A 23,783-nucleotide genomic window follows, 5' to 3' on the forward strand; every position below is an offset into this window, starting at 1 on the left:
TTACATAGTATGGTTTTGTCAATGTCCCAATGTACAGTTTTGCTTGTACAGTTGTACAGTGTTTCCCCCCCCAATCCCTCCCTACCCAACCCCCCCCCCCACACAACCCCACCCAACCTCCTCCAATGTACAGTTTTTACGTCAAATGTATATACTCTCTTTTCTGGACTCTTTTTGTATCACAAACAGTACTGTATTTGCAAATCTAGTATGTCATAAATGTATAGATGTAGCAGTACTGTCTATCTGTATGTCATGTATGTCATATATGTACTGATGAATTGAAAATGGGGGACCCTGATGTAAACAAGACGAAAGTCTTTCTCTGGTCTGCATCCCCTTAACAATTGTGTGTATTCAGCTGTACTGTACCCAAGCTGCAATCTGTGAATAAAGATTTCAATCAATCAATCAATCAATCAATCAATCAATCAATCACACAATTGTTAAGGGGATGCAGACCAGAGAAAGACGTTTGTCTTGTTTACATCAGGGTCCCCTATTTTCAATTCATAGTGACATTTATGACATACACAACAACATACATGACATTTATGACATAGGGACATACATGACATACAGGTATATAGTACTGTTACATTTGTGACATATTTATACGATATGCAAATATACAGTAGGCCTACTGTTACCCATAGATCCTAACAGAGAATATACATATGATGGGGGGAGGAGACTGTACATTAGGAGGGGGTGGGTGTGTGTGTGTGTGTGTGTGTGTGTGTGCGTGCGTGTGTGTGCTGTGCGCAGCCGCAGTCTCACGTCGGCAGTCCTGCGTGTGTGTGTGTGTGTGTGTGCGTGCGTGCGTGTGTGTGTGCTGTGCGCAGCCGCAGTCTCACGTCGGCAGTCCTGCGTGTGTGTGCGCGTGCGTGTGTGTGTGCTGTGCGCAGCCGCAGTCTCACGTCGGCAGTCCTGCGTGTGTGTGTGTGTGTGCGTGTGTGCAGGAAGCAGCGCGGAGCCACCATGGCTCTGGACAATTTTCTTTTCGGCCAATGCGTCCTTTACTTCTTAGCGTTTCTGTTCGGCTTCATCGCCGTCGTGCCGCTCTCGGAGAACAGCGACGACTTCCAGGGCAGGTGCGTGTTGTTCGCGGCGTGTGGCGGCGGAGTGATGATGAGAACACCACCGGGACCGGGACCGGGACCGGGACGACGGCCGGTGGTGTTACCGTCGACGTGTTTACCGTCGGGAGGCGATTCTTCTTCGCGGTGGAGCAGTGGGGACCGGAGTCCTCGTGCCGCTTCGCCACCTTCGCCGGCCTCGTGTCCCTGCTCCTCTCCGCCGCGCAGGCCTGGCGCGCGTTCTTCTATCTCTGCAAGGGCCACGACGAGTGAGTGGAGGGGAGGTATATATAGGGGAGAACGGGGGACGTTGTCACACTTTTTACTCTAGTGTGAATTGCTCATCTTCAAAACATCTTTCAATAGTCATTCCTACATTAAATTGAAGCTTAAGATGTTGGCTTGAAATGTGTATCCCTCTCATTTTCCAACGTATTGTAACAAAGAGTTAATCACCTATCAAAGGGTATATATATAGGGGAGAACGGAGGACGTTGTCACACTTTTTACTCTAGTGTGAATTGCTCATCTTCAAAACATCTTTCAATAGTCATTCCTACATTAAATTGAAGCTTAAGATGTTGGCTTGAATTGTGTGTCCCTCTCAGTTTCCAACGTATTGTAACAAAGAGTTAATCACCTATCAAAGGGTATATATATAGGGGAGAACGGAGGACGTTGTCACACTTTTTACTCTAGTGTGAATTGCTCATCTTCAAAACATCTTTCAATAGTCATTCCTACATTAAATTGAAGCTTAAGATGTTGGCTTGAATTGTGTGTCCCTCTCAGTTTCCAACGTATTGTAACAAAGAGTTAATCACCTATCAAAGGGTATATATATAGGGGAGAACGGAGGACGTTGTCACACTTTTTACTCTAGTGTGAATTGCTCATCTTCAAAACATCTTTCAATAGTCATTCCTACATTAAATTGAAGCTTAAGATGTTGGCTTGAATTGTGTGTCCCTCTCAGTTTCCAACGTATTGTAACAAAGAGTTAATCACCTATCAAAGGATATATATATATATATATATATATATATATATATAGGGGAGAACGGGGAGAACTGTCACACTTTTTACTCTAGTCTGAATTGCTCATCTTCAAAACATCTTTCAATAGTCATTCCTACATTAAATTGAAGCTTAAGATGTTGGCTTGAATTGTTTGTCCCTCTCAGTTTCCAACGTATTGTAACAAAGAGTTAATCACCTATCAAAGACACTCTGACACATTGTGACAACCAACCCCATCATGGGGATGGTTGTCGTCATCGTCACACACCATGGGGTTGGTTGTCACCATGTGTTTTAATGGGAAAAAGAAGACAAGAAGGCAGAATTTAATTTGAAAGTTTAATTGCATTAACAAGTTGACAAATACATAACTTAATGCATCTTAACATGAACATAAACAGGAAACACATCATTAGGCCATCCTATATAACAAAATAAGAACACAATAAATCGGCCTAACAATAATAGCCTACACAACATGTGACAACCAACCCCAAAGAAAATGTGACGACCAACCCCAACTGGAATGTCTTGATAGCATGAATGAATGAATGAATGAATGAATGAATGAAAACTTTATTTAACAGATTGCAGAATGGGTACAATACAGTACGGCTCAATACATACAATTGTTAAGGGGATGCAGACCTGAGAAAGACGTTTGTCTTGTTTCCATCAGGGTCCCCCATTTTCAATTCATATAGACATTTATGACATACACAACATACATGACATTTATGGCATAGGGACATATAGGTATTTAGTACTGATACATTTGTGACATAAACGGTATTCAAATATACAGTACTGTTACAGAGTATATACATATGATGGGGAGGGGACTGTACATTAGGAGGGGGTGGGTGGGTGGGAGAGAAATATACATACGGTGGGGAGGGAATATATACATGCGGTGGGGAGGAGACTGTCTATTAGGAGGTGGTGGGGGTTTTGGGCATTTACGGTGGCCAGTTTCGAATTGCAGCCTCCCGTAGGTGCTCTTTAAGAGCGGTTTTGAATGTGGGCAGGGATTCACATTCCTTTACAGCTTTGGGTAGGGCGTTCCACATTGTTGTGGCATAATTGCAAAACGTGTTTAGTCCCTTGTTTGAGCCGAATCTGGGTTTAACATGATTTGTTGAGCTTCCTCTGGTGTAGTGGTTGTGGTATTCACTGACCTTTGGGAAGTATTTTGACATGTACAATCATCATAGATCTAGCCTCTTTATTTTGCTCTCAAAGTGCACCAGATGCATTTAACTTTAAAATGTAAAAAAAAATTACGGGGGGCATGCCCCCGGACCCCCCTAGAGGCACAGCACCGCTGCTGAATTTTTTTTCAGGGGAAACACTGAAGACACAGATCATTACCGATCTGGAGGAGCGGTATAGTGAGGAAAAGAGGGTGTTCATGCTGCTGAACAAAGCTAGTTACTTGGATCCACACTTCCATCGAAGAAGGGAACATAAACAGGCTAACAGCCATCTAACAACTAGTTAGGTAGCTAACAACAATCTAAACTATAGCTATCCCGTCACACTTTTTAAGGGTAATAATTGTTTCATTATAAACCAATTGTGTAAAAGCCTAGAAGAAAAATACTGAGGAGCGGAATATTTACAAATGAAAAACACAAAAAGTCCTCTCACCTCAAGTTCAGCTGTTTCACTCCAAAGATGACAATGTAGGTGAACTCTGACCCCAATTCTGGACATTTAGGTCACTTTCACACAGGGGCTGTTTGGTCCGGATTATCGGACCAGAATTCGATAGTCCGGTTTTTCGGGTTTGTGTGAATGCGCGTCGAACTCGGTTCGCGGACCAAACAGGCGAACTCTGGTCCGCCTGAAAACGTCGGTCTCGGTTCGCTTCATCGGACCAAACACGAACCAAATATAGGAAGTGCTTATTATTACCTGCATTCAATGCAAAACAAGCACACTGCATCTATCTCTCTATCTATCTATCTATCTATCTATCTATATATCTATATATCTGTGCATCTTGGGAAGAAGGAAGAAAAAACGCGGCTTATTATATTGTTATTATTATATATATATAACAACGTGGTGTACTACAAGTTGTTTAGCGAGAGGATGGTGGTAATCGGCTTCAATAGAACAACTCGCCTCCGCTGATCTGGAGTCAGACAGAGCTTGCAGTCGCAGTCCACACACAGACACACACACGCGCGCGCGCACACACAGGCTCGCAGCCACACACACATTTCCACTGTCCAATAGACAAGCGCCCTTTCCGACCGCGTGACATTGTTCAGATAGTTCGGTGCGCTCACAGATTGCTATGTGAACGCAGGCGAACCAAATGAAGAATGCAACAATGTTGCAACTTCACCACCAGAACCGCACCGAGTCCACCAAAACTATATGTGAAAGCGACCTTAAATACCAAAATATTGGAGACAGGACCCTCTGGTGGTGAAATATAATGAATGTGACAACCTACCCGTGTGACAACGTTCCCCCCCCTATTCATAATTTTAATTTAAAAAAAGTTCTACATTTTTTATTTACCCTTTATTTTATATAGCTTCTCTCTCCTTGTACAGTGTCCTTGAGTCTGAGAAAGGCGATTCTCTCTTTAAATCCAATTTATTATTATTATTAGGAGCTGGATTAACCCTTTCACTGCCACACCACAGAAGGTTAACCCTTTACTATCATCACACTACCGACGGTTAACCTTCTGTAGTGTGGCAGTGAAAGGGTTTTTGATTGATTGATTGATTGATTGAACATTTTATTAACAGATTGCAGAATGGGTACAATACAGTACGGCTCAATACACACAATTGTTAAGGGGATGCAGACCAGAGAAAGACTTTCGTCTTGTTTACATCAGGGTCCCCCATTTTCAAATCATCATAACATATATGACATACATGACATACAGATAGACAGTACTGCTACATCTAGACATTTATGACATACCAGATTTACAAATACAGTACTGTTTGTGATACAAGAAGAGTCTAAAAAAGAGAGTATATATACATTTGACGACATTTTAACCGGCTGTTGTTGTGTGTGGCAGTGAAAGGATTTTGATTGATTGATTGAATTGATTGATTGATTGATTGATTGATTGACGTTTGGTAGTGGCAGTGAAAGGGTTATTATTATATCGACCAGCGCGACTATTTGAACCTGGGTCGGTCGGGTCCCCTAGAACACATCATAGCCTACTACAATAACCTAGGGGTCCGCAAAGATGACTTCAAACTTGAAATGGTAACAACAGATGAGGTACTCAAAAAACTGAGCGCCCTCCAACCTGCGTCTATACTTTCCGTAGCCGCATTTCTGCAGACCCCTTTCTGATTGGTTGAGCGAAGCCCCTCTCTGATTGGTTGAGCGAAGCCCCTCTCTGATTGGTTTAGCTCGTCACACGGCAAAAGGCGAGCGTAATGTTATCGTATCAAGAAGATAAAAATAAATTTACTACCTGATTCGCGTATAACGTTATTTCGCGTGACAACACAGCCCAGCTGTCAGAAACTGTACATTGAGGGGGTTTGAATCACTGTGTTTACACTCCCCACTTACTGTAACTGTACCATGTTCTACATATATAACCTCATCTCATGCACCTTGTTGTGTATCCTGTTTCTTTTTCCTCATTATATTCAGAATTAATTATATTGTTTACACTGTCTTTCTTCTATTATAACCCTGCCCATTTGATGTTCCCAAACATTTTGGGAACATCATATTCAGAAAGTATCACAGAGACTTCTATTGACCAAGGAATTAGTTATTATTAGTAAGGCCCCGTTTAGACGGAAACGCTAGCAGGTGAATCCGCAAAAATATTTTTGCTGATGTGCTTTTCGTTTATACGGAAACAGCGTTTTTACGGGGTGAAACCGCAAAAAAGTGAGACTACCTTCCAGGGTGGAATTCCTAGAAACGCAAAAGCTTTGCGATCTCGTCTAAACTATCAAAACGTATAAATCTGTTAAAACGATGACGAAAGGGTTGTCACGGCTCTGGTCGCGCGTACTGCTTACGTCACAGGTAGCAGGTATGCGCCAGTAGCCGAGACGTAAACAAAGCAAGTATGTCTGACTTATATCAACGGAGATCACCTGAAGGCTACATTGGCAGTACTTTTAACCCTTTCACTGCCACACGAGTCACACGACAGAAGGTTAACCCTTTACTATCACACAACCGGCTGTCGTGTGGCAGTGAAAGGGTTAAATACACAAGAATCTGTCCCGCGGCGTGAGTCGACCCACTGTCTGTGAGTGACTCTGCTTTGGTGCAATCACATTCCCCATCCACAGTCTGCGAATCAGAGGCAGAGTAGGGCGGGTCTTCACAGCACGTCATGTGACATATGCGCCAATCGTGTGACAGTGGGGCTCCGTCGTCTCGAGTCGTTACAGCGTCGTCTGCACGCAGAATTCCATCCCAAAACGCTCGTCTAAACGTAAAATTAAAAGTGAAACCGCAAGATGACTTTTGCGGTTTCTGTTCACAAAACGCTCGTCTAAACGGGGCCTAAGACACAACATTTCAATCAAACATATAATAACATGTGTTTCATCATACCAACTGATCCTGGTGTGACAATACCTAACATTTAGATTAACCCAGTTAATGCCTTAACTAGACAGTTACAATGTAACATTTAGATTAACACAGTTAATGCCTAACTAGACAGTTAGAAGAAAGCAGGAAGCCAGCACTCTCAGATTAAAAGTTTTAATTGCAGCCTGGAACATACATGTTTCGGAAACCAATGTGTAACTAGACAGTTACAATATAACAATCATTTATATTAATTAACCCAGTTAATGCCTTAAGAGAAAGAGGCTGGTGGTCAATGTCACTTCGGATTGCTACGACACAGTTCCAGACTTTACTCCTGTTGGGAAACTATAGCGATGGTCTGTGCTCAGAGAGGGGCTTCGTTCAACCAATCAGAGAGGGGCTTCGCTCAACCAATCAGAGATGGGGCTTCGCTCAACCAATCAGAGAGGGGTCTGCAGAAATGCGGCTACGGAAAGTATAGACGCCTCCAACCTAACAAGGCCACTGGCCATGACAACATCCCCTCCAAATTCCTCAGAGACTCAGCAGCCGCCATCACCCCAGTCATCACACACATAATAAACCTCTCCATAAAACAGGGACACGTCCCCAAAGACTTCAAAATTGCGAGAGTGACCCCCCTGCACAAAAAAGGCAGCAAATTAGACCCAGGCAACTACCGCCCTGTTTCTATTCTTACCTCCATCTTGAAAGTCATGGAGAAAATAGTATACGAACAGGTCGAAAAGTACCTTGCGGAAAGAAATCTAATCTACGAATTCCAATCTGGCTTCAGAACGTCCCACTCCACTGACACATGCCTTCTCTATTTGAATGACCACATCAAACAAGAGGCGGGCAAATACTGGTCATGCTGTCAATCACTCCATTCTGATTGACAAGCTAAAAGCAATTGGTTTGATAGTTTATCAGTGAGCTGGATGCAATCCTACCTGGAGGGGAGAGAACAGGTAAACGGTACTCTATCCCCCCCCCCTCCCAGTGAGCTGTGGTGTTCCACAAGGAAGCATACTAGGACCGTTACTATTCCTAATTTATGCAAATGACATGTCGTCAGCTTGTGACTGCAACTTGTTCTTGTTCGCAGACGACTCAGCCCTGCTGGTCTCTGACAAGAACAAGTTACAGGTTGAAAAAACCCTCAGCTCAGAACTCGGCAGAATCTGCACCTGGCTCGCTGATAACAAACTATCATTACACCTGGGTAAAAGTAAACAAAGGCTCGTCACCAACGCCGGAGATGCTGGGTTCGAGCCCAGCTCTCGGCGTTGCCACCAGCTTGGCTGGCCGTTCACACTAATACAATTGGCAGTATTAGGGGTGGGGAAGCTGGCGGGTGGGAATCTGGCGTTGTGGACAGCGACGCCTACAGGTCAGGTCTCGGCGCTTGCTAAGCGGGGCAGGACTTGGTGGAGATAGCGTGCCCTCCCACGTGTTACACTTCACCAATGAAAGTCCTCGCTGCCAAGTGAAAAGACATCACTGGCTGTCGGCGCACGTCTCGGAGGAAGCATGCGATCGACTCGGGACGCCCTTGTACCGACTCGTAGGAGAACATGCATACAGCAGCCAGGTAGGGGAGGGGGGGGGGGGGGGGGGGGGGGAATTGGCACAACGACTAATTGGGACGGGGAGAAAATCAGAGAAATCAGAAAAAATTTAAAAAAAATTAACAAGAGTTCATTCTCTTCGGTTCAAATAACAAACTCAGCAAAACCAACGGCTTCTCTGTTACAGTGGGTGACAAATGACAATATTGTCACAAGGAAAGATGAAATTACATACCTGGATTCCATCCTAGAGGCAAATCTTTCCTGTGACAAAATGGCATCCAATCCTGAACTGAATCCATAGATGTATGACTCGGCCATAATAAGGTAATTTATAGGCCTGATATTATATATTCTATATATACATATTTAAAATTGTACGTGTCCGGATGGCAAAATTCAGTACTGTATCTACAAAAAAAACCTGTAAATCATCTGTCCTTTGTTCATCTGCTTAGCCTTTTAGTACACTTGATCTCAAGAAGGTGCTGAATGGGTTCAGTGGCAATCTTTCACTCTTGGTCAATGTTAGCATGGTGTTATTCACCGTCAAAGATGGACAACGAATAATAATAATAATAATTTATATTCTCCTTTGGTCCATTACAATTTACTCAAGCATAGTAACAGACACAATATTTCTGACACTGTGAATACATTCCCTGAGATCCATAGATGTCCCTAGATACCAATAACATGCAAATGGACCATGTAGAAGTGGAGCAATCTTCCATTTACTCGGGTATATACTTTTAGGTGGATTTCTGAAAATATGGCTTGGGTTTATGAGGTTAAATAGGATATTCCTTTTTCTGTGAGGATTAGGCAATTTACTGTATTATGCCCCCTCCATGTGTAATGGTAAAGGTTGTGTGTGTGACGACCCTCCCCCAGTTCGTAACAGTGGAATACTCAAAATAAATAAAGTAAAGTAAAGCGTTGTGTTTGAAAAGAAGAGCCGAGCGACTGTCTTATTTAAGCATTACATCACGCGCAGGAGTGGTTTGTGAACAATAAACCATGCCTAGGGGTGGTCGTTAGACCCCCCTAGGCATGGTTTATTGTTCACAAATCACGACTGCAAGTGATGTAATGCTTAAATAAGACAGTCGCTCGGCAGTTGTATAAAAGCATTACATCACGCGCAGGAGTGGTTTGTGAACAATAAACCATGCCTAGGGGTGGTCGTTAGACCCCCCTAGGCATGGTTTATTGTTCACAAATCACGACTGCAAGTGGTGTAATGCTTTTATACAACTGCCATATTCATCCAACCTTATTGCTATACAATAAACACACATTAATCGAAGATTTATTGAAAAAACCATCCGCCAGAAAAAGTAGTTCCCACAACTACAAAAAAGACAAGTTGCCTCCATGTGGAAGCAGCTTGAAGTGCATCCAACCAAACTAACACATCCAACTGTGTTGTGAAGGATCAGATTAAACCGAATATATATATTTATTTATGGATATATATTTAATAGTATTTGTATATCGTTTGATATCCCCTGTATATTCCTTGTACAATATGCACTGAATATCCCGTTAGTCTACTAAACAGCCCATAATAGTTTCATTCTACCATTGGACGAGAACCTGGCGCCAGCAGCCATGCCCCTTGGTTCAAGTTCAATCGTGCCGACCAACATGTCGTGGCAAGCCCGGTTCCGCGTAGGAATACGTCTGGCGAAATACGAATGGTACTATTTGTTCACAGCGCATATATATATGGCGCAAGTAAAGTAGAACTTTTTTAGTCCATTAGTTCTTTACCCTCCAACCTAGTAACAGACGCAAAGCCTCACCCACGACGCACGTGTGGTGCAGTAAGGCCTACTTGGCCTCAGAATAGGCATTGAGACATCGTGTGGATTAATAGTTGAATTGTCATAGTTTGGCACTATACCGTCGAGTTGGACGTATTTCTATTAAGCTAATAATAGTCTATTATGTATGGTGCATCGTTCGGTTAGAGTTATAAAGTGAGCAGTACCCCCATCGTTCCTGACGTTATCTGGAGTCTTAACCAGGCTGGGCAGACCACGTGTGGTGCTTGCATCCGAGGAGCTCCGGGCCAGGACGAGTGGACCTGTACATTGGATTACTTTACCCGGACGACGGCGAGCCTTCCACGGCTTGGATTATCTACATGCTTTGGGTGCTTTGATTATTCCATGGATAACGGCCAACACTGCTGAGTGTTGGAACTACCCCCCCGGAGAGGAGTCCAGGTGAGACGGCGCTCTACCCCGAGTGAGGTCGCCTCACGTCTCTTCATCTGTGGACCGGCAGCTACCGTCCACCAGAGGGTCCAGCTGTATTCATCTGTGGACCGAGGTTCTGTGGGCATCGTGTTCAGGACTCTGAATTCTCCCAAGAAATCGTCGGCCAGATGGGATACCGCCAGCGGCTCTTCTAACCCCCCCCCTACTGTCTTACAACCAGCGGGACCCCCCCCCCCTTAGTGTATCCAGCTATAATCATTTAAGTACCATCGCTATAGTTCCCTAAAGAACCAGGTTGTATATTTGCTCCCTGCGTAACCAGAGATTGGACATTCAATGTTGATTTACCTACGAATACTCATTTGCCATACAAGTGCATTTCAAATCATAAATGTCATTAAGTGAACGTTGTATATACCCTTTGCTATATAAAATATTCGATTTATACATTTGTGTGGACTTCGTTTCATCAGGTGGGAAAGTGTTCATCATATCTATATCATGTACTGGATGGCCAGAAGTTAAAGTACAAGCGGTAGTGGTTTAATAATACCATACTTATCAATACAGTCAGGGAATTGTACCCCTCAGTTACAATTGGTCCTTCGAGCCGGAGGGTAACTAGTGTAATATTAATATAGTGTTATTAATATTGAAATGGCCTATGATGAACACTCCACGAAACGGTCCTCCTAACGTAGAACGCCCGCAGCGCAGACGACAGCCACCTCAGTACTTAGAGGATTACGCTGTCAGTCAACTACCTAGCCTTCGACAAACGGTAAACGCGGTAAAAGTAGAAAGTAAAATTATGTCTGACCTTAACGACCAGGTTTCCCCGACCACAGAGGCCCTAGTGGGTTCTAATGTAACTGACCAAGCTCACGGTGGGGACCGGGAGGGAGCTGACATGCCTTTACCCCCCGCCAATACCGAAGAAGTAGTCCCCGACCAGCCCCGGGAGGAAGACAACCCTACAGAGAGAGAACTCTGCACGGAAGAAGAGGAGGAGAGCGCCGAGGAAATAGAGCTCCAGGACTCCCCAACAAGCGGCTCACCCAGGAGCGGCTCACCTCTACAACCGTCTTCCCCCAGCGAAGCGGAGAGGATGCTACAACAGGCGTTCCTCGTCAGCCTGACAGCCTCTACCGAACGCGATCGACTTCAGGGTGAACGCGATCGACTTCAGGGTGAACGCGATCGACTCCAAGCACAGACGCTTAGCGAGCGCGAACATTCTACCCTTGAAAGAGAACGCCTCCAAGCACAGCAACGGAGCGAAGAAGAGCGCATACGCCTGGAGATGAGACGCCTTCAGACGGAAGAGAATATGGCAAGAGACCGGGCCGACACACAGCGCGCCGCTGCCGGTGCCCAAAGAGAAGCAGATCTCACCAAGCGCGAAGCCGAGCGCGACAAGTTACAAGCGCAGCTAATGGAGCAGCTGATCCTCAAGGCAACACCCTCTCCCTCCGCCAGGGGTTCAAGGAACTCGTCGAGACAACAGTCAAGGGCAGCGTCTCCTAACCGAGTAAGCGACCCTGAACTTGACCAACAGACCAAGCCTATACCCCCCGCAGACCCCCTTCCCAGACCGGTCCAAGCGAGACCCAGCTACAAGGAAGGAGCGGCATACACTGCGGAGAAGCTAAATAAACGATTACAGGATCTAGAGGACCTGATAGAAGAAGAAGAGGGAGAGGAGGAGAACCAAGCCCGACGACAGCACAGTACTCCACCGGACCAGGAGGTCCAGTACAGCCCAGGCTATACCCCCGCGGCGCTGCGCTACAGACCCCCGACTCTATTCACGGGTGAGCACGACGCACGACCAGCCCCGAGGAATAGCACCTGGACCAGCGGGCCATGGTACCCTGTCGGTACCAGCCCACAGAGAGGCGCAAGAGGAGACTCGCCTAGGAGGTCTCTCCCCCAACGCTCGCCGATGTATCAGCCATCCACGCCGTCGTTTCCAGACTTCACCTATGAGAATCGAGCACAGTACACGGAGCTCCGGATGTGCTTAGAGACAATGATGGTGGATGTCGCTGATGAACGCCACAAGTATGCAATATTACTGAAGCACCTGAAAGTACCGCGAGCGCACAATATAGCGCTAGCCTATGCCACCTCTACGACCCCATACACCGCGGCTCTAGCAGCGCTGGACCAGAGATATGGACGTATATGGGATTACGTAATCCAAGAGATAAGGCATATTGATCGCCTACCCCCAGCAACAGACAATCGCTCATTAGACGACCTGTCAATCAAAGTGCAGTCCCTGGTAGGGATGCTGGGAGCGCAACGGGAAAAGGGCATGCATGAGCTATACGCCAACTCTAACGTCGAGAGGATTTTGGAGAAGCTGCCACCCGCAAGACAAGAGCGTTTTAGGCGGCAGAGAGACCACCGGGATCCTAACGGCCCCGAACCATCCCTCCTTGATCTAGCCGACTTCCTGGCGAGAGAAGTCAGCAGCTTACGACTGGATACGTTCGGGCGGAGCACGCCAAGCTCCAGAGAGGGACCCAGGAGAATAAACGATGGAAGAAGATCGGTGACTGTCATGCACCAATCAGAGTCAGTACCGAGCAGTAAGAGCCACAGTACCCCCTCGAGAAAAGAGAAGTGGAAGATGGTGTGCCCCTACTGTGAGAAAGAACACTGGCTGTCACAATGTGACCTGTTCACAAAGATGAATGCAGAAGAAGTGAGTCAATGGATAAAGTCCAACAGGCGCTGTTACCGATGTGCGCGCAGTCACATGGCAGCCGAATGCCGCCTAAAGAAAAGGTGCAGTCGGTGTGACGGAGCCCATCTAGATATACTACACGACAGTAACAGAAGACGGCCTTCACCTGCACCATCGAGCGGCACCAAGGCAAGTGTCATGTACATTGACCCCGCCAGCAGCAGCGGCGCCCAAGTGCTCTTAAAGGTAGTCCGTGTGACATTGAGCTACCAAGATAAAGTCATGGACACTTACGCCGTCCTTGATGACGGGTCAGAGAAGACCCTTCTGCTCGCGTCCGCTGCGGCCCAGCTGGGACTGCGGGGGAGCGAGAACCAAATGACGATTCGGACAATAAGAAGAGATTTAAAGACGATAAAGGGCGAGAATGTCTCCTTCACTATCGCAGCAAGCGGGCAGCCAGAGCGACGGTATAGGATTACAAATGCTTTCACCAGCCAAGAAATAGGACTATCGCAGTACACCTACCCCATCGCCAAGCTGATGGATAAATATGTGCACCTGCGTCAACTACCTATCCCGCTCATAGACGGCGCCACCCCGACCCTGCTGATAGGCTCCGACCATGCAGAACTCATAGTCCCGATTGACCGGGTCCATACAGGACCCCGAGGCTGTCCTGCAGCAGTCGAGACCCGCCTAGGGTGGACACTACAAGGCCCCCTCGCTAAATCTCTCAACCGAACAGCAGCCACTAGCTGCCTCCACTCCAGAACGACAGAAGAAGACACCACTCTCCTGCAGCATGTCGAGAGGCTATGGACACTAGAGACAATACCCTTTAAGAACGAAAAGAACGATATTCGTTCTAAAGAAGACATTTACGCCATCAACCTACTCGAGCAAGGGACAAAGAGAGTCACAGTCGGCGGAGTGATGAGATACGCAACTCCACTCCTGAGGCGAGAGGGAATGCCCACCTTTCACGCAAAGAAAGACGCCACGGAGCGCTATCTATTGAACACAGAGCAGCGCCTAGCCAAAGACCCCGCTCAAGAGAGTGTGTACCGCGCTGAGATTGAGAAGCTAATCACAGCGGGACATGTGACAAAGATTGACATTAAAGAGGCCGATCAGACGACCGAATCATGGTACGTGCCGCATCACAAGGTCCACCACAACGGCAAGGATCGCATTGTGTTTAACTGCAGCTACCAGATCGGATCCCAGAATCTGAATAAAGAGCTCTTGCCCGGCCCCACACTCGGCCCCTCCCTACTGGGCGTGCTACTGCGCTTCCGCCAGGACAAGGTGGTTATCAGCGGGGATATCAAAGGGATGTTCCTGCAGGTGAGACTAGTGGAGGAGGACAAGCCCCTGCTGCGGTTCCTATGGAGAGAGAGGATCGGAGATGAGAACCCAGCCATCTACCAGTGGGAAGTACTCCCCTTCGGAACCACATGCAGCCCGTGCTGTGCTACATTTGCACTACAGAAACACGTCGCAGAGGACCCAGCAGCAGATGAAGAGGTCCGACACAGTGTGAAGAACAGTTTCTACGTGGACAACTGTTTACAAAGCGTTTCGACCCAAGAAGAAGCCGAGGCTCTCCTAATCAAGCTACGCGCCTCCCTGATCAAAGGCGGCTTTGATCTCAGGCAGTGGGCCAGCAGTGACCCGCACGTATTGCGCAGCCTCTCCCCCGCGGACAAGGCTGCCAGCAGCGAGACCTGGATGGCGACCATCCCAGGAGAAGCCCAAGAAATGACACTAGGACTAGTCTGGCGCTTCAAAACAGACTCGCTCCACTATAGACACAAACCCCTGACTCCAGAGCAGGGAAGGTCGACGGCGACACCGACCACCAGACGGAGTGTGTACAGAACACTCGCCAGACAATATGACCCGTTGGGATGTATTCTACCTTACACCACCAGGGCAAAGATGATTGTACGAGCACTATGGGACAAGGACCAGGGCTGGGACGACCCAATACCCGCACACCTTGCCTCAACATGGAGAGAGTGGGAGACGGAACTCCGCTCACTCCCAGGCGTCAATATACGCCGCAGCTACTTCCCATCCACAGTGAGGCCAGAGACATGCAAGATTGATCTACACGTCTTCAGCGACGCCTCCGAAGTAGCCTATGGATCGGTGGCCTACTTGCGTGCCCAAGAGAAGGGAGGAAAGATACACACTGCTTTCATCCTGGCTCGCTCAAGAATAGCCCCACGAAAGCAACAATCTATCCCGCGTCTAGAGCTCTGCGCAGCCCTAGCAGGAGCGCATCTAGCCACGTTAATCCAACGTGAACTCACCATTCCGGTGCACAGAACAATCTTGTGGTCAGATTCCACGACAGTACTCACATGGATCAAGTCTGACTCATGCAGATACAAAGTCTTCGTGGGAGTCAGAGTCACCGAGATTCAAGAGTTAACAGAAGCAGCGAGCTGGCGGTATGTGGACACCAAACACAACCCAGCTGACGTCATCACCCGGGGAATGTCCCTAGATGACCTCACCCGTCGCAACATCTACAGTGACGGACCAGAATTCCTCAAGCTCCCGGAAGAAGAGTGGCCTACGCCCACCCCACGGGAAGCAAGTAAAGAGGAGGCTGAGAACAAGAAACCTATGTTCTGTGGACTGAGCACAGTCGCCTCCACAGACCCCAACATAGATGACTGCATTACCCTACAGAGTGCGCAGCTAAAGACATTCCTGTGGCACCACCCAGAGATTCAGTCCACCACCGACATTTCAGCAGCTGACTACGAAGAAGCAGAGCTTCTTCTACTACAACGAGCCCAGAGAGACTCGTTCCCCGACGAGCTAGACTGTCTACAGGGAGGAAAGCCCGTCCCATCAGACAGCAGACTGCTCCACCTGGCACCCGAGAGTGACGCCCATACTCTCATCAGAGTGGGTGGTCGCCTGCGGAGAGCCCCCGATCTACCGGATGACATTAAGTACCCGATAGTCTTGAACAGCCGACACAAGGTCACAGAGCTGATCATAAAGAAATACGACGAGGATGTACACCACGCAGGAGCAGAGAGAGTCTTCGCGGAGATCAGACGTCGCTATTGGATACTTCAAGGAAGAGAAGCGGTGCGACGCTTCCAGCGAACCTGTCTAGACTGCCGAAAGTGGCGCGCGCAGCCCAGCATACCCCGGATGGCTGACTTGCCCCCCTGTCGCCTCCGACTCGGCGACAAGCCATTCCACTCCACAGGCATGGACTGTTTTGGCCCGTTGTATATAAAGAGAGGAAGAGGAACCGAGAAGCGGTGGGGTATTGTATTCAAATGCATGACCACCAGAGCGATCCATATCGAACTCCTTCCGACTATGAGCACAGACTCATTCCTTATGGCCTTCCGAAGATTCACATCACGGAAAGGAAAACCGTCTACATTGTTGTCTGATCACGGGACAAACTTCAAAGGCGGAGAAAGAGAGCTGAGAGAGAGCTTCCAAGCTATGGGCCCAGAACTTAAGACCCACCTCGCTCCATCCCAGATTGACTTCCAGTTTAATCCCCCGAACGCACCCCACTTCGGTGGAACCTGGGAACGAGAAGTACGTTCTATAAAGACAGCCCTGTACGCCGTGCTTGGGGCCCAGACTGTGGCGGAGGAAGTCCTAATGACAGTCCTCACGGAGATCGAGGGAGTATTGAACTCCAAGCCCCTCGGCTACGTCTCCAGTGATGTAGCAGATGTCGACCCAGTCACCCCCAACACACTCTTAATGGGGCGGCTGGACCCCGCGCTACCCCAGACAATGTACAGGCCTGAAGAAGCGAACGGCCGAAGAATGTGGAGGTACAGTCAAGTGCTAGCTGACAAGTTTTGGAGCAGCTTCCTACTCCACTACCTACCGTCTCTACAGACCCGCCAGAAGTGGGTAAAAGAGAGAGACAATTTGACAGAAGGAACAGTCGTCATGATTATCGACCAGTCACTACCCAGAGCTATGTGGCCGGCTGGCCGCGTAAGCAAAGTGATCACCGGTGCCGATGGCAAGGTCCGAGCAGCTGAAGTGCTCGTCCAAGGGCGAACTTACACACGACCCGTGGCGAGGCTAATAGAACTGCCCCGACTCCCAGACACTATCGATGATGACCATGACCCCATGACTTTGTGAGTTGACTGACCCTTACAGCGGACCTTGAGTGGTAGACAGTGCGGTTAATCTGTCTCTGCTTAGGTAATTAGGTGGGACTAATTAGGGGGCGGCTGTTGTGAAGGATCAGATTAAACCGAATATATATATTTATTTATGGATATATATTTAATAGTATTTGTATATCGTTTGATATCCCCTGTATATTCCTTGTACAATATGCACTGAATATCCCTTTAGTCTACTAAACAGCCCATAATAGTTTCATTCTACCATTGGACGAGAACCTGGCGCCAGCAGCCATGCCCCTCGGTTCAAGTTCAATAGTGCCGACCAACATGTCGTGGCAAGCCCGGTTCCGCGTAGGAATACATCTGGCGAAATAATAAAATTAGCAATCAATCAATCAATCAATCAACTCAATAGGCCATGCTCACTTAGAACAGCGCAGCACCCAGCTCTCTCTCAGTCTGACTATCCCCCGCATTGCAGGCAGAGTGTGTGTGTGTGTGTGTGTGTGTGTGCGTGTATGTGTGTGTGTGTGTGTGTGGGGGGGGGTGTGTGTGGCGGTGGGTGGAGACTAGAGCGAGCGCTGACAGTCGAAAGGAAATAAAATTGAAAAAAAAATTGAAAATTAATCAATCAATCAATCCGCGATTTTTCTTTTGTTACAGAATGATTCAAGACCCATCAATTACATCATCCAACATTGTTTAAAGCACTAAGACATTCGCTCTGACAGAATCGCTTGATATTTAGTCGTTTAGTCGTTATCAACATATCCATTTGTTAAATTATTGTCCGGCATCTTGTGATCCGGCGGAGTGATGTGATGTGATTCGGTTGTGGGCGGGTCCTGGGCCAGCAGCGTGGAATTGTGAAGAATAAACACGTGTAAAATAACTGTTTCAGCCAATCAGAATCGAGAAATTTGCATGCCGTTGTATAATGTTGTTGACATTACTTCTCCTGTGTTTCCACCCCAGTTCCTTCTTCCATGCTTTCTTGAGCCTGTTGGTGAGCTTGGTGGTGGTGTTCATGGTGTTCGTGGCGGGCACCATCACCAGCGTGGGCTTTGGCGCCTGGTGCAACGCCCTCACTCAGAACGGAGCTATGCCAAGCAGGTAGGAGACTATAGTGCCTAGGGGTGGGGGGGAATCGATACGTAGTAGTATCGCGATACTTTGCGTGGCGATACTGTATCGATACAGGGACGCCAAGTATCGATATTTAAATATTTCTTCTTTTTTTTATTTAATTTTTTGTATAATAAGGAAGTTGCATTGTTCATTTCAATACCTACCTGTAATAGTACAGTAGTCCACACACACACGCACACGTGTGCATTCAGTTACGTTGGAATATGACTGTAATACAAACAGTTCAGTTGGTCAGGTACATGCAACACAGATTGCAGTGTTGACATCCGTCTGCTTGAGAAAATCCCATTTGCCGCAATAAAAATGATTGAAGTGAGATGAACAGACTGAAAACTTTATTTGATTAGATAAAACATGTTGACAAAGTTTTACTTTGCAGTTGAAAAAAGGTAATAAATTGCAATATAGCGCAATATTAATATCGCAATACTCAGCACATCGCAATATATTTAGTATCGCAATGCTATCGTATCGTGACTCAAGTATCGTGATAGTATCATATCGTGAGGCCTCTGGTGATTCCCACCCCTAGTGCCTGAGAATAGAGCCATATAGTGGCCGATAAGACAATGACACTATTTAACAACCCATCATCTACACTCACAGCAGACAGCACACACATCCACACGCACACGCTCACTTTAAATGAACACTCGTCGTAACACCCACTCTACTCACTTTAAAACACTTTAACACACTTTATATTTATCAACAAAGAGATTCGCACTACAAGTCATACCTCATTGCACCTTACCCTAAGTTGTACCTCATCCCATTGCTGCATTGTACCTCACTGTTACAATTTTTTTACTCTGTATTGTTATTGTATATTGACTGAACACTTTTTGTTTACGTACTCTTGAATTTGTCTATTTTATACTTTTTATCTATTTTATCTAGCACACTCTCAGGAGCTCATACAGAAAAAAGCATTTCATGGAAAAGTATTCTGTATTTTACTATGACAACTAATAAAGAAACTTGAAACTTGAGAACAGAGTCATGAGACTAACTAGTGACTGAGAACAGAGACTAACTAGTGACTGAGAACAGAGAGTAACTAGTGACTGAGAACAGAGACTAACTAGTGACTGAGAACAGAGACTAACTAGTGACTGAGCACAGAGACTAACTAGTGACTGAGAACAGAGACTAACTAGTGACTGAGAACAGAGTCATGAGACTAACTAGTAGGGCTGTCTTAAATACATCAAAGCTTCGTTCGATGGACATGGGATTCGAATATGAAAATAAAATATATATATATATATATATGTATTTTTGTGTGCAAAATCAACTCTGCCTCTCTTTGTTAACTACAACAAGCAATGCTGTTTGTTATTTAAGATGAGGTCGGACTCGGCACTGACAGATTTGTGTTCATTGTGCTGCTTTTATAAAGCCTCAAATGACAGCTTACAATATTTCGTTTGTCTAAGATTTTAAAAAGGTTTAAACTTTACAGCACTGACAAAGTTGAACAAAGTGCTGTACAAGTCCCACAACATAAAAAAAATAATATATATATATTTTTTTTAATCTCGAAGCTTCGAATTAAAATCGAATCTCGGCCCCGAAGCTTCGAATTCCAAAAGAACATTCGAAGGTCAGCCCTACTAACTAGTGACTGAGAACAGAGACATGAGACTAGTATCTGAGAACAGAGCTGTTTGCTTTTAAAATGGCTTTTCAATCAACACGGTTCCGCCCCAATGAAATTCTCAATAACCTGCATATATGTAAGGGATAATGTATAGCTACGAGGTCATTGTCGCAAAATAATTGAGCGACACGGTGTTCTAAACGCAGTGAAGGTCAATTATTTTGCGACAATGACAGAGTATAGCTATACATTATCCCGCTTATTACAGGGCTAACTTACTAACAATATACGTAATTCATTTTACACCGTCGACAAGACGAGATCAAATGCAGACGCAGTTGTTCTGTGGCTCCGCTGTCATCGCCGGCAGGTGTGGACTTGATGGCACCTGATGTAGTGCAGCTGTGCATAATGGTAAAGCTTAGCTTTCGTGACTGCGATCAAAATGCTTGATTGTGATTGGTCAATAGCGCTCTGTTGCCCCTAACAGCGGTCATTATTGCGCGTTGCCCCTAACAGCGGTGAATTATCGAGAAATAATTGACCGCTGTTAGGGGCAACCGAGCGCTATTGACCAATCACAATCAAGCATTTTGGCGAATGTTAAAACGCCATGTAATAAATATATATAAACAAGATGATCATTTGTATTTGACAGAGGCTCCAGTATATATATCCCTTTCTGTGGTTATTATTTCTAGCCGAGGCTCTGGCCGAAGTCATCTGTATGACGTGGAGAGAGTGGCACTGTGGGCATCTGTATGACGTGGAGAGAGTGGCACTGTGTGGGCGACTAAGTGGCGCAGTGGGCAAGGCGCTCGCCACTAATGCAGGAGTCGCTGGGTTCAAGCCCAGCTCTCGGCATTGCTACCAGCTTGGCTGGTCGTTCATACTAATACAATTGGCAGTATTAGGGGGTGAGAAGCTGGTGGGTGGGGATCGGACGTTGTGGACAGCGACTCCTACAGGTCGGTTGGTGCGCCTGCGCAGCAGAATCAGGAAGCGACGGGGGCGGCGTGTCCCTCCCACGCAGACCCCAGACGCTGAGAGATCGCGCTGTGCAGGTGAAAAGATGCGACGGCTGCTTCCTCGAGTACCGGAGGGGACACGTGATGCAAGGCTTCGTCCACATTGCAGCAGACCAGTGGGAGGCATGGCCTAACAGCGTTCGAGACAGGGGAGGGTAGAATTGGACGATACGAAATTGGGATGGGAGAAAAATAGAAAATGGGAGAAAAAGTAGATTAAAAAAAAAGAGAGAGTGGCACTGTGCATCTGTATGACGTGGAGAGAGTGGCACTGTGCCTCCATCTGTATGACGTGGAGAGAGTGGCACTGTGTGCCTCTCCATCTGTTGACGCTTGTGTTTTCCCTGCAGTTGCGAGGAGCTGCAAGACACTGACCTGGAGCTCGGGGTGGATAACTCCTCTTTTTACGACCAGTTCACTATTGCACAGGTGAGCGGTACCACGAGTCTGGTCTCTTTTGAAAGGAAACATTCTGATCTTTCTTCCACAACAAAGAAGAATCACTCTGAGTGCTAATGAAATAAGTGACAGAGGTATGGACACGCTGAACACACTGAAGTAAAGGTTTTGTGTGCTCACATTTCTGTTTACTTGTTGCCTATTTAAAAAAAAAATTAAAAAAAAATTGATCTTTTCACCCCTCCTTTTCCCCCCTCCTTTTTCCTCAGTTTTTCTCCCATCCCAATGTTAGTCGTTATGCCAATTCCCAATCCCCTTCCTGGTCGCTGCACACCTACCCCCCACAGTCGGTCTGGGAAAGTGGAGGCTATCACGTGCTTCCTCCGACACACGTCTAGCCAATCAACTGCTTCTTTTCACCTGGCAGCGCGGACTCTCACTGAGAGGGTGTAACGTGTGGAAGGATCACACTACCCCCCATAGATCCTATCCGCGCTTAGCAGGCGCCCCGACCGAACTGTAGGAGTCGCTGTTTACAACGACCCGGACCCACCCCGCCAGCTTTCCCACCCCTAACACTGCCAATTGTGTTAGTATGAACGACCAGCCAAGCTGATAGCAATGCCGAGAGCTGGGCTCGAACCCAGTGTCTCCTGCATTGGTGGCGAGCGCCTTTCCCACTACACCACCTAGCCGCTTGTTGCCTGTTTTTAAGTTCCAGCTGAGAGGTAGGAGCTGGAAAACATAACTGTTCCATAGCCTGAAGTCTTATCTACAGTACAGGTCAAAAGTCTTTAACAATAATGTGTGTACCGGCGTTAATTCTGCATGATTATCCAAAATGGCCTATCCACTTCCATTTATTCCAAACAGGACAAATTTTGACTCACTAGAGCTTGGATATTAAAATGACCAAACAGGACACATTCTGACTCACTAGAGCTTGGATATTAAAATGACCAAACAGGACACATTCTGACTCACTAGAGCTTGGATATTAAAATGACCAAACAGGACACATTCTGACTCACTAGAGCTTGGATATTAAAATGACCAAACATTAGTCCAACTGCAGCCCTTCGCAGTAGGCAGGACTTCCAGAGGAGGCGGTTACAGGTGTTGCACAATCTGGTTGCAAAGAAGAAAAGATAAGGTCCTAACGTTAGTGTTTGAGCCCGGATGACTTGAGAGGGGTCAAGATGACCCCCCCCCTTTAATTTTTTTAGGGGGACACTGAGATATTTAGTTCATTTTCTTTGTCCCTTTCCTCTCCCACCTTCCTCTTCCCTGTGAACAGTTCAATATATACAAATAAAATGTGTTCGTTCATTCAAATGGAGTGTTTATAAAAGAAGAAAAAAAGATAGTTTCGAAAATGTTCAGGTTTTTTTCTTAACCCTTTCACTGCCACACGACAGAAGGTTAACCCTTTACTATCACACAACCGACGGTGGAGCTAATGATGCTAATGATGGAGCATCGCCGTCGGTTGTGTGATAGTAAAGGGCTAACCCTCTGTATTGTCACAGTGAAAGGGTCAATCACATCCCTGAAACCTCTATTTTGTTCCTCTTCTATTCTCCCTCTACGCCCCCCCCCCCCCTCGTCACAGTTGGGCCTGTGGGCGGCCTGGTTGACGTGGCTCGCCCTCTCCGTCATGGCCTTCCTCAAGGTGTACCGGAACCACCACCGCAAGGACCTGCTGGACGGCCTGGTGCACGAGAAGGAGCTGCTGCTGGCCAGGGGAGGGTCCCCGCGCCGGAGGAGGGGCTCCGGGGCCGACGAGCGCAGCGGGATGATCTAGAGAGAGGGTCCCCCCCCACCCCCCACCCCGACACACGGCGCGCTCGACACCATAGGGAGGTGTAGTCTGACGTCACTCTGGACCGCCCGCGAGGTCCACCCCGTATAGGGATTTATCGTCGGGGAAAATGGATTATCGGCTATATTGTAACAATTCTGCCTCGCGAACATTGGAAAGCTTTCCATTTTTTGCACAAAATGAGTTCCCTTCTATCGCTAACATTGTGCATTTTTGGTTGTAAAAAAATTCTGTACAACGTGCAAATGTTCATGCTTTATTTGTTTTAAACGAGACGACTTGGACATGGGCAACGGGGGAAATACGTTGCAATTTTGCGAGGTGGACCGGCCGGAAACAGCAATGACGTAACCACTACACCTCCCTATAGACCAGGAAGTAACCACTACACCTCCCTATAGACCAGGAAGTAACCACTACACCTCCCTATAGACCAGGAAGTAACCACTACACCTCCCTATAGACCAGGAAGTAACCACTACAC

General features: G+C 46.8%; 1 pseudogene across 1 annotated transcript; it reads left to right on the plus strand.

The window, feature by feature from the left end:
* The first annotated feature begins 981 nt into the window (after positions 1-981).
* Positions 982-23,281, plus strand: LOC311228193 (transmembrane protein 179-like; annotated as a pseudogene). The gene is made up of 4 exons (XR_014621052.1): positions 982-1,348; positions 18,274-18,411; positions 21,429-21,507; positions 23,090-23,281. The product of XR_014621052.1 is annotated as a transmembrane protein 179-like (transcript).
* The last annotated feature ends 502 nt before the right edge of the window (positions 23,282-23,783 follow it).

The sequence above is a fragment of the Notolepis coatsorum genome (genome assembly GCF_963971535.1).
Source record: "Notolepis coatsorum genome assembly, chromosome: 5".
Taxonomy (NCBI): Eukaryota; Metazoa; Chordata; class Actinopteri; order Aulopiformes; family Paralepididae; genus Notolepis; species Notolepis coatsorum.